This window comes from Lithobates pipiens, unplaced genomic scaffold (assembly GCF_037356315.1).
Source record: "Lithobates pipiens isolate NorthernLeopardFrog02 unplaced genomic scaffold, aLitPip1_a1.2 Scaffold_3, whole genome shotgun sequence".
NCBI classification, from domain to species: Eukaryota; Metazoa; Chordata; class Amphibia; order Anura; family Ranidae; genus Lithobates; species Lithobates pipiens.
This window is the reverse complement of record NW_027507790.1, coordinates 280806758-280818699: the sequence shown is the minus strand read 5'-3', so window position 1 is coordinate 280818699 and position 11942 is coordinate 280806758.

Below are 11942 nucleotides of genomic sequence, written 5' to 3'. Positions count from 1 at the left end.
TGCCTCATTCATTTTTATAAATGTCAGGTAGTCAAGACTGTCGTGAGGTAGGTGAGTGCGCTTATCGGTCACGATCCCCCCTGCTGCGCTGAATGTCTTTTCGGACAGGACACTGGACGAGGGGCAAGCCAACAGTTCCATTGCAAATTGGGCAAGCTCTGGCCAGAGGTCAAGCCTGCCCACCAAGTAGTCCAGGGGTTCATCACTCCTCAGAGCATCCACATCGGCCGTTAACCCAATGTAGTCGGACACCTGTCGGTCTAGGCATTCTCTGATGCTGGATCTGGATGAAACCTGTCGATGGGTCGGCTGAAAGAATGACCGCATATCAGAAGTCACCAACACATCTTCAAAACTCCCTCTTCTTGCAGTCACTGTTGGATTGGTACCCACAGCTCTTTCTCTGGGAGTGGGAATTCCTCCTCTGCCAGTGCACGCAAAAGCAGAATGCAGCAGTTGCCAAAGCAAGGTCTGTAAGTGCTCCATTCTGACAGCCCTCTGTGATGGTGGTAACATTTCCGCCATTTTGTGTTTGTACCGGGGGTCTAAGTACGTTGTCACCCAATACAGGTCCTTGACCCTTATGCTTTTTATACGGGGATTGATGTTAAAACACTGGAGCATGAAGGCCCCCATTTGCACTAAACTGGTATGGTGGCCTGGCTCCTGCTCATCATCCATGATAATGTTGTCCTCCTTGTTCTCCTCTCCCCATCCACGCACAACAACAGGTATCCCAGAAAGGTTTAAAGCATACTCTTCTTGCTCCTCCTCATCCGCCCTGGCACCATCCTCCTCTGACTCCTCTTCAGACTCCTGTTGTTGACTTATCTCAGCTAGAGTAGCCCCCCCGGGAATTCATCCAGCATTGCGATTTCCTCATCTTCCTGCTCCTCCACGGCTTGATCAATGACACGACGCAATGCACGCTCCTTAAAGAATGCATAAGGTACATTGTCACTGATGGCGCCATGGCTGCAACTGACCAGTTTGGTGATCTCATCAAATGTCCGCAGAAGTCTGCATGTGTTGCGCATGAGCAGCCACTGGCATGGTGAAAAAAAAAACAAGCTTCCCAGAACCTGTTCTGCCGCAGAGTTCGTACAAGTAGTCGTTAACTGCACGTTTCTGCTGGAGCAGCCTATCAAGCATATAGAAGTTTTAGTTCCATCGCGTCGGGCAATCACAAATAAGACGTCTGATTGTGTCGCAGCTGAATGTCAGCAAGGCGAGCCATGGCCGTGTAAGATCTTCTGAAATGGGCTGAGATTTTCCTTGCCTGGCGCAAGATGTCCTGGACTCCAGGGTATTTGTCAACGAATCACTAAACGACCAAGTTTAAGACGTGTGCCATGCATGGCAAGTGTGTAATTTTGCCCTGTTTCAATGCGCTAAGCAGATTGGCACCTTTGTCACACCCCACTTTACCAACTGTCAAATTGAGCGGTGTTAGCCACTGATCTGCCTGTGAAATCTGAAAGGAGTGCAGGGCCAGTGTGTCTCTTGGCTTCCAGTGTGGCTCTTGGCTTCCTGCCAAAGCTGAAAGGAGTACAGGGCCAGTGTGGCTCTTGGCTTCCAGGCACAACAAACGCAGCACAGCATGGCAATGTCTCACCTGGCATGTCGAATAGGTTCTTGGGATCTTAGGCGGCACAGTGGAAGAGACGCTAGCAGCGGAAAAGGAGGAGTCAGATGAGGAGGAGAGGGAGGATGGAGTAGGAGGAGGAGAAGAAGAGGCAGGCCTGCATGCAATCCATGGCGGTAAAACAAATCTACATGGGTGCCATGGGTAACATGCTTGACGGCCGTCATAAAGTTCACCCAGTGGGCAGTAAAAGTTATATACCTTCCCTGCCCGTGTTTGCTAGACCACGTGTCTGTGGTCAGATGTATCTTGGCACCGACACTGTGTGCTGAACATGGCCATATAGCTCTGGGATGCCCTTCTGTGAGAAATATGTCCTTCCTGGGACCTTCCATTGTGGTGTTCCAATGGCCACAAATTTTTGAAAGGCCTCAGAGTCCACCAGTTTATATGGCAGGCTATCAGTTCTGACAAGCTAGCCGTCATTTATTGGGCAAGAGGGTTATCCGGCGTCATCATTTTTTTACGCTCAAACATTTGGCCCACGGAAGCCTGCATTTTTCCAGAAAAACGTGAGGATGGCATGATGGAAGGTGGAGTGGAGGACAATTGTGAGGAGAGAGGAGAAGGAGAAGTAGAAGACAAGACTGGACGGTGAGAGCCAGGAGTGTGGCTTTGTGTGTTTCGTTGCTCCCACTTTGCTCGGTGATGGCAGCTCATGTGCCTTCTTAAGGCGGTCGTCCCTAGGTGAGTGTTGGGTTTACCGTGACTTATGTGTTGACTGCAAAGGCTGCAGATGGCAACACTATTGTCAGCAGCAGACACGTTAAAAAAAGCCCACACTGCAGAGCCATGTGCCGGTGTCCTGGGAGCGCCAGATGTGACCGTATATGGTTGATGCCTCGCTCCTGATACATTAGCAGTCTGCTTTGTCCCTCCTGTGCAATCTAAGTTCCGCCTGCTTCTCCTCCCTATCTGATGGTCCATATCTCCCTCTGAAATCCCCTCCTCTTCCTCTCTTGTGGGCACCCACGTGACATCACTAGACACGTCATCATCGACGTCACCTTCCCCACCGCTATAATTAGAGATCTAGGAGTAGGCAGCAACACCAGTGACCAACCTCCTCCTTGGGCTGATCTGGATACTGTCGTCAGACTGCTGAGTAACGATTGTTGCTACCTCCTCTTCCTGATCCAATGCCAAGAGTGGCTGCGCATCGGCAATGCCTTGTGATGAATTGGAAAATAATTCCTGTGAGGGTATATGGTGGTGGCGGTGTTAGTAGTAGTGTCTTTGGGGGTGCACACAGCAGAGAGTGAAGAAGAGGGTGCAGATCGAGAGGATGAGAAGGCTGCAGAAGAATAAGGCTGAGTGAGCCACTTAACCAAGTCTGGTACGTCCATTGACGTAATCGTCTCTTCCTCTGCCTGTCATTTTTTAAATGACCCTGTGACAAAAGTCTCTAGAGAAGTGCAGTATGTATGTGGAAGAAGGTATATAACACCCCGCTTCAATCTGTCATTTTGGGGGGCCACTGGTTTATCACACCAGTAATGTTTCCAAAGTAACAGTAAGCAAATACAAGATTACAGAAAAACATTAATCTGTACAGCGCCTCTTGATCTATCAACATAACCTTACATATAGTCGTCTATAAGCAGCAGTTGTAGTAATTAAACAAAGCAAGTTTCAGACACTAAGTTGCCAGAGATGAAGCCGTAGCGTTTAGGTACACGCCTGCAGTCAAGCTTGCTCAAAATGGCCTTGCGCCCCATGGTCACCATTAACTGTTGCGCCCCTGATAGCCATGGCGCGCCTGTGTGCTAGTAATTCCTATAAAATAGCGAAAACTGAGGGGGGGGGGGATGGGACTAGACTAGGACTTAGAGGGGAAAGATACTGAGGTAGAGGGGAGGGGAGAAAGCTTGGATAAGCCCTCGAACGGGTTGGGGGTGGGTCAACCACCAGCTACCCTCTCCATCCCAGTGAAGCCAACAAGAGGGGAGGCACCAATATACTCCAGGGCTGCAGCTATGTCCAGATAGACAGTGTTGCAAGCACCGCCACTTGGGGAACGCCAGTTGGGAAAATTTCCACTTTCAGAGTGTCACTGTCTCCTAAGTTTGCATCAACGCAAGGTATCTATGGGAAGATTTAAAAGTCCGCCACGCTCCCCAGACTGCGGAAAAGCTATCAATCCTGTCCTGCGCTATATGAATCAGCTCCTCCATCGCTTCTATACGATTAATGTGAAGAAACCAGCTTTTAATCGAGGGAGGGGACACAGATCTCCAAAGTACCGGAATACAAAGCCTAGCAGCATTGGTCATATGCATCGCCAAAGATTTACAATATTTCTTCCGAGGAATGTTAGATAAGTGTAATAAATATTGTGCAGGGGTGAACTCCAAAGCCAAGGGTGAAACCTCAGAAATTACCTTATGAACCTCCCTCCAATAGGGCTGAATCAGAGGGCAACCCCACCAAATGTGAAGAAGGGTACCTGACCCTTGTCCGCATCTCCAACATTGATCAGGGACCGTCGGAAAGATTCTATGGAGCAAATCTGGAGTTTTGTACCATCTCATCTTTAATTTGTATCCATTTTCCTGTGTGTTTACATTTAGGGACCCTTTATGAATATATAGATGTATACGGTCCCACTCTTTATCCGTAATCTCCTGGTCCAGCACTGACCCCCAGAAGACCCGATCCGGGCTCCTGCCAGGGTGCTGAGTCTCAAACATAGAAGCATACAAAGCCGAGATCACGTGATTCTGGGGAGTCGTGCTGGAGCACAGAGCCTCAAATACAGTAGGCTCTGTCAAGTATCCCGGTCTCCTCCCTGGTTCATCTAAGAAATGTTTCAACTGCATATAGGGCCAATACGGGAACGTCTTGGTGTTGGATAGCTTGGCCAAGTCCTGATGACTCAAGAACCTGCCCCTCCTAAAGAATTGTTTCGCCACCATCTCTGTAAATGGCCATTCATGAGCCAAGAAACTAGTAGACAAGTCCGGGGGGAAGTCAGGGTTTCCCCTAATAGGAGTGATCGGACTCTCTGTGTGGGAAAGCGCCATCGCCTTGCAGGCCCTGGTGAATTCTTGCAGAGTCGCCCCGACAAGAGGGTGTGCAGAGAGCTGATGCCCCGTGGGTCGCTTATTACTCCAAGGAAGCGCTTGCAGGTCTTGGCCGACAATGAGCTTTTCAAGTTCTGTCCAGTCCTTGCAGCGCGAGTGAATCTTCCAGTCGACTACCCTGGCCATGTGTACTGCCCAATAATAACGTTTAAGGTCGGGCAGGCCAATCCCTCCCTTAGCTTTGGGTAAAACCAGAGTTGCCCACCCAATGGGAGGTGATTTGGAGCCCCAGAGGAAGGATCTACAAATTCTTTTAAAGGCTTTGAAAAAGGCCGGTGGTAGACGTATGGGGATTGTTTGCATTTTATAGAGAAGTCGTGGAAGCACAGTCATTTTGAGAGCAGCTGCTCGCCCAAACCACGACAGAGTCGGGACATCCCACCTCTGCAGTTCCTGTTGTATATTTTTTAGTTCGGGGAGAAAGTTCCTTTCATAAAGGGAACTTAGCTTGCCAGGCAATTGTATGCCAAGGTATGTGATAGCATCTGAGTTCCATTTGAAAGGAAAGTTGGCTTGACATTGCTGGGCAAGACAATGTGGCAGGGAAACGTTCAGCGCAAACGATTTGGAGTAATTAAGTTTTAGATTGGCTATGCGTTTGAATTGCTCCAGGAGTGGCATTAGATTTGGTAGAGACGTTAATGGGGATGTGAGGAAAAGTAAGATATCGTCCGCTAAAGCCGCGATTTTGTATTCCTTATGACGTACCCTAATGCCCTTGATGTCCGGGTTAAGCCTAATGCAGCGCAAAAGGGGTTCCAGGGTGAGGACGTACAGAAGGGGAGAAAGAGGGCACCCTTGTCTAGTGCCATTTCGGATGGGGAAGGCGTCTGACAGGTGGCCATTAACCTTGACCCTCGCCCTGGGGTTAGAATATAGCACACCAGTTATAATACTTTTTTTTAAATTGCGTTTGTCACTCTTTGTAGTATCACTGCAGAACCGCTCAGCAGTCACAATGCTGCACAGTGGAAATGCATTATACTATGCATTCTATATTTGCAAGTATTTTATGCGTGTATTACACCCCTATATACTGCACACCAAATAGTACACCTATACCAGTCCTTAAAGTGACCTTTGTGGACCTAATAGTAGCTAGCTAGTGAATTGCAGACTGTCTCTGCTCCAAACACCAAATTGTCCCTCCCTACACTGAGAAACGATGGCTGCAAAATCGGTCAGCAGCACAGCAGTGCAGTGCACTATAATATGCTTTCTATATTTGAAAGAAAGTATATTATATGTGTATTACAACCCTATATACTGTACACCTATACCAGTCCTTAAAAGGACCTTTGTGGACCAAGTCGCTAGTGATTTGCAGACTGTCCCTGCTCCAAACACCATGCTGTCCCTCAGTCCCTACACTGATAAAAGACAGCTGCAGAATCGGTCAGCACTCAGCAGCACAGCAGTCAGCAGTGCACCATAATATACTTTCTATATTTGAAAGAAAGTATATTATACGTGTACAACCCTATATACTATACACCTATACCAGTCCTTAAAAGGACCTTTGTGGACCTAGTAGCTAGTGATTTGCAGACTGTCCCTGCTCCAAACACCAAACTGTCCCTCAGTCCCTACACTGATAAAAGACAGCTGCAGAATCATCAGCACTCAGCAGCACAGCAGTCAGCAGTGCAACATAATATACTTTCTATATTAGAAAGTATATTATAGGTGTATTACAACCCTATATACTGTACACCTATACCAGTCCTTAAAAGGACTTTTGTGGACCTAATAGTAATAGCTATTAGCTAGTGATTAAACTGACTGTCCCTGCTCCACACAGCGTCCTTTCCCTACACTGACAAAAGACAGAATGTAAAATGGCTGCCAGATCAGGTCTATTTATAAGGTAGGGGGTATGTCCATTTTTCCATGTGCTGAAATGTCTCAATTGGCTGTCCTGTACCCCATGATGGATGTGTAATGGGTCAAAATTCTTCACAATGTAAACGCATATGTCCGCCGCTCAAATAGCGCCAGAAGTCCGCCGGTTTGGCGAATCGCGAACAAGCAAAATTCGCCGAGAACCAACGGCCTGGTGAACCACAAGGCCATTTCTATCCACCATCTCTTCAAAGGACATATTTGAGGCCTTAAATCTCCTCTGTCTCCGCCATGCGGTCTCCCACTGCACCAAAAGAGAAGGGGCAGGGAATACACAAGAAAGAAGGATAGGGGCAGTGTTTGACACATGTTCAGTGTATATAAATTATTACACGTGGGAGTTGTATGTATGATCTGTGAGTGAAAGACGGAGGTTCGTAAGCACCGATTATGCAAATGAAGGTACAATTGTAACTTGGGACACCAATGGTTAGTGGCCTATACTGCTTATAGATTGAGGCCTATATTGGGACAAGATTAGGAGAATTTAGCCTGACATTAGGGTTTGTCTTGTGTTGTGTCTTGCAGATAAATCAGTGGATAAATTCGCTGACCTGGACTTCCTGCCCAAAATCCTAGACATGAACAGGGAGCTGCCATGTCTCTGGCAAGTCCAAATCAGGGACTACTCCAACAAGCAAAAGAGGAAGGCAGCTCTGGATAAACTGTTGGAATTGGTGAAGCCGGTGTATCCCATGGCAGACATAAACTATTTGAAAGGCAAAATTGGTAGTCTGATGCCACGTACACACAACCAGACTTTCTGGCAGACTAGGTCCAATGGTCTTCCCGACAGACTTTCGGCGGAGTTGTGATGGACTTTCCGAACAAACGGACTTGCCCACACACGAACGGACTAAGTCCATTCAAAAGTCTGTTTGTTTTGAAAGTGATGATGTAAGACGGGTCTAAAAAAGGAAGTTCAATAGCCAGTAGCCAACATCTTTCCTTGCAGCGTTTTTGACCATCGGACCAGCATACAGACAAAAGGTTTTCCCGAAAGAAATTGAGTCCATCGGACAGATTTGAAATGTGTTCTATTTCTAGGTCCGTCTGATCGGATTAGTCTACACATGATTGGACTGTCCAATGGACTGATTTTGTCGGACCTAGTCTGCTGGAAAGTCTGGTCATGTGTACACGGCATGAGGAGGCATGATAGGGAGCGCAAGAAGGTCCATGATTCCATGAGATCCGAAGCAGCAGCAGATGACGTATATGTACCCAGGCTGTGGTACTACGACAGACTGTTTTTTTTGTCTGACTAGACAGAACCCAGGCCATCACTATTAAATCTTCCTTCAACACTTCCTTCCACATCAGCTGAGGCTCCTGAAGTCCAACCTGAGCCTTCCACCCAGGAAGAAGATGTGGAGGAGCCCAGCTTGACCCAAGTATAGCATTGTTGAACATATTTCTTTACAAAAATTGAATGAAGTTAACTAGATGTTAATGATCACTAATTTCTGATTTAACAAAGTGGTTTACATATCAATTGACAGTAGTAGCCAAAAATGAATAAAAAATGCTGGGGTCAGAATGATAGTCTTTTCTATTTGTTAACATTCCATTTGCAATGGTCATGAGCTCAAAATTGTGTGTGGTTGATAACCAAAACCAAAAAACTATGTACCATTTTCATACATAGGAATATCTCAGCCAGGAGGAGGCCATGGCAAGCAGCCTCATGGAATCCCAGGTTCCTCCACCCTCCAACCAACGGGACCAGGAAGGCAAGGAATCTTGAGGAGTCCGCGGCTGTTTTCCTCAAACAGGCCACTGTGGAACTTAGCATGACCCCTGGTATACATGAGGCATTTTGACTTGTCACTGCAAGCAAACTAGAAAACATGGAGGAGGGCCAATGCAGAATCTGTGAAGAACAAATTTGAAAGGCCCTAAACAAGGGGACGAGGGGTGAGCTAACAACATAAACCCATCTGTGTGAGTTGGATCATACCCCTCCACCACCTCCAGCAACACCACCAACCCACCACAGCAACATGGAAGGAAGCGTAGAAGGAAGTGTTGACAGTGATAGCTTGGGTTTGGTGTGGCCTATCAAAAGACGCAGGCTGTTGTAAGACCACAGCCTCGGGACATATATGTCATCTGCTGCTGCTCCCGATCGTCCTGGACCGTATTGTGTTCCTTATTAAATGGACTCCTCAGGTTACCAATTTTGACAGTCAAATAATTGATGTCTGCCCTGAGGTACAAATGCTTCACCAATTCCAACTGTTTCTCCAGCGTTGCCTTCCTCTTTATTTTGTCATGACCCCTATTAAATTATACATTTTTGATTATGACAAATACTTGGCTATGTGTTTTACTTCAAAAAGGACAGTTTGTTTGTGAGTAGGCAGGTACATTTCAGAAATACAATGTCAAATTAACAAGGGAGACCAACATAGTTGTATCTTTGAGGTTTAAAAATACAAGATAAAAATGGTGTTGTGGGTACTTGACACGCAAAACTAGAAAAACAAAATTATGGAGATCACTAGAAAAAAAGAAAAAAAGATTATTCTGGAGATCACGAGAAAAAAATAACAACAAAAACAAATATTATTCAGGATCAGGATCACGAAAAATAATAAAAAAATAAATTTGTGAATATCAGCAGCAAAACAGCTTCATTATTCTAACATTATAAAAAAGAAGAGAATGAGCTGCATTGAGAGATTTCATAACTTGCTGCATCAAAAATGTGATATCTCCATTATGATCATACGTTTTACAACTAGTTGTACGAGCTCCTGGCTCCTTACTTGATTCCGAGCACGCGGGAACTTTTGTACAACGGACTTGTGTACAAACGATCAGACTTTTCAACAACAAAGTTTTGTTGACAAACAATTTGAGAACCTGCTCTCAAATTCCGACAGCAAATGTTCGATGGAGCTTACACATGGTCGGACTTTCAGCCAGCAAGCTCACATCCAACATTTCCCATCGGAAAATCCGACCGTGTGAACACGGCATAAGAGCGGCAAGGATGTGGAATTCCCTTCCACAGGCGATGGTCTTAGCGGGGGGCATCGATCAAGATTAGATAAGCACCTGAACGATGGCAACACACAGGGATATACAATGTAACACTGACATATAATCACACACATAAGTTAGACTCGATGGACTTTTTTTCAAAATCACCTACTATGTAACTATGTAACATAACATTTCTTCACAAATAATAATAATAGTAATAATAATAACAATAATAATAATACAAATAATAATAATTATTATTATTATTAATATTGTATTTAACAGTACATTTAATTTTTAATTATAATATAGATTTTTATTAATATTTTACATGCAAATACAAATTAAATTATTTTATAATCTCGCATCTTTATTTAAAATGTAATATATCCTGAATATCCAGCAAAAGAAACTATTAAACTTTATAACTTTTATTCCTCGGCATTGCTGATGCTGGAAAGCAGTTCTTTAGTAAAGTATTATTAGACATCTTCTTCAGGGAACAGCCGGAGTTTGTTCTATTGGATGAAAGTTTGGAGTCACATTTAGAATGGTGTGACAATATCTCACACATGGCAGCAGATTGTAGAGAATAGTAAAGCCGGTGACATCATTCTTCATTATTAGAGCGATTGTAAACCTTCTGTGTGCCGTTCTCCCGGGACTACTGACACCGGAGCTGAGCGCCCCCTAGAGACACCACAAGACCGGCACATGATTACAGTGGTGGGACCGCTCCATTCACAATACAACAAAAGTCACCAAAGAACAACAAACCTGAGATTTTATTGGATGAAAGTTTTTACCGGATTCCCCCAAGAAACAGACGCTGAATTTACTGATCACCATCTGCTTTCCAATACAGACTGTCATCATACAAGTCTTACTATGTCTCTTCACTTTAACTATTCATTCACCCACCTAGTTCAGGTGAATAGTAATAAAACGCAAATAAAAAATAAAAATAAAAATAAGATAAATTACTTAAATTATAATTACATTAAATACATTAAAGTATAATTAAATTAAATTGAAAATAAAATTTTAGTAAAAACATTATTATTATTATTATTATTATTATTATTATTATTATTATTATTATTTTAATAACTAGCACTATACAAATAATTAATAAATTGTACAGTGCTGTTTAGTGGGTACATTGCGGCTCTACTTTGTTATTATTTCGAAATTCCAATTATTGATGCTTTTGGACATGTTGCCCCTATAAGATGCAGAACATAATGCAGGTCAACAGTTTTCTTTTCAGATTAATTCCTCAAAAAATAAATAAATAAACAAATAGATAGATAGATTCATATAGCAATGTGAGTGGCTTTCTGTGTAGTAAATTGTACATGGAATAAGCTAAATGACAAGTCAGAAAAAAATTCTATACACTATGCTGTCATAGAAAAAATATAAGAAACACAAACAAAAAAATGTATGATACATGCATGAACGGTTCAAAATGCTCCATGTACAGTATGGTTTACTAGGGCTTTTTTTTTTTTTACTAATTACTTTTTTTACAGTCTCCTCTAGTAATAGACCGTGTTATTTAACTTTCAGGATGTTGAAACATATAACTAACTGTATACTTACTATGTTTGCAAATAAAATATGTAAATAATATTAAATAAATAATAAATCAAATGAATTAATGTATAATTAAGTTGAATTAATTAAAGTATAATTAAACGAATATACATTTTAAAAATACAATTTTAGGAACAACGTTATTATTATTATTTTTTTTTTTAAATAACTAGCACTATGCATATAATTTATAATTTTTATTAAAATACTATTATTACTATTATTAAATGTATTCAATAATTATATAGAGCTGTTTAATGGGTACATTGGCGCTCTAGTTTTCTATTAATTTTGAAATTCCATTTATTGATGCTTTTGGACATTTTGCCCCTATAAGATGCAGTACATAATGCAGATCAACATTTTAGCTAAGATTAATTCATTAATAAATAAATAAATCTCCCCCCTCCTCCTTCCTCATATAGAATTTTCCTTTTGTCTTCCCTCCCTTCTAGGCTCTCTTCTTTGGGAGCATACAAGGGACCAAAGCTACACTTGATCGTACAGTTTTTGAACTGAAAACTCCTACCATGCTGTTAATCACCAATGTATTTGTATTTCGAGTTACTGTACATTACCTTATGGTTTTTCTCAATAAAAAAATAATAAAATAAAAAATAATAATAATAATAAATCTAACAATGTGAGTGGCTTTCTGTGTAGTGCATCCAGTAAGCTAAATAACATGTCAGGAAAAATGCTGTACACTATGATGTCATAAG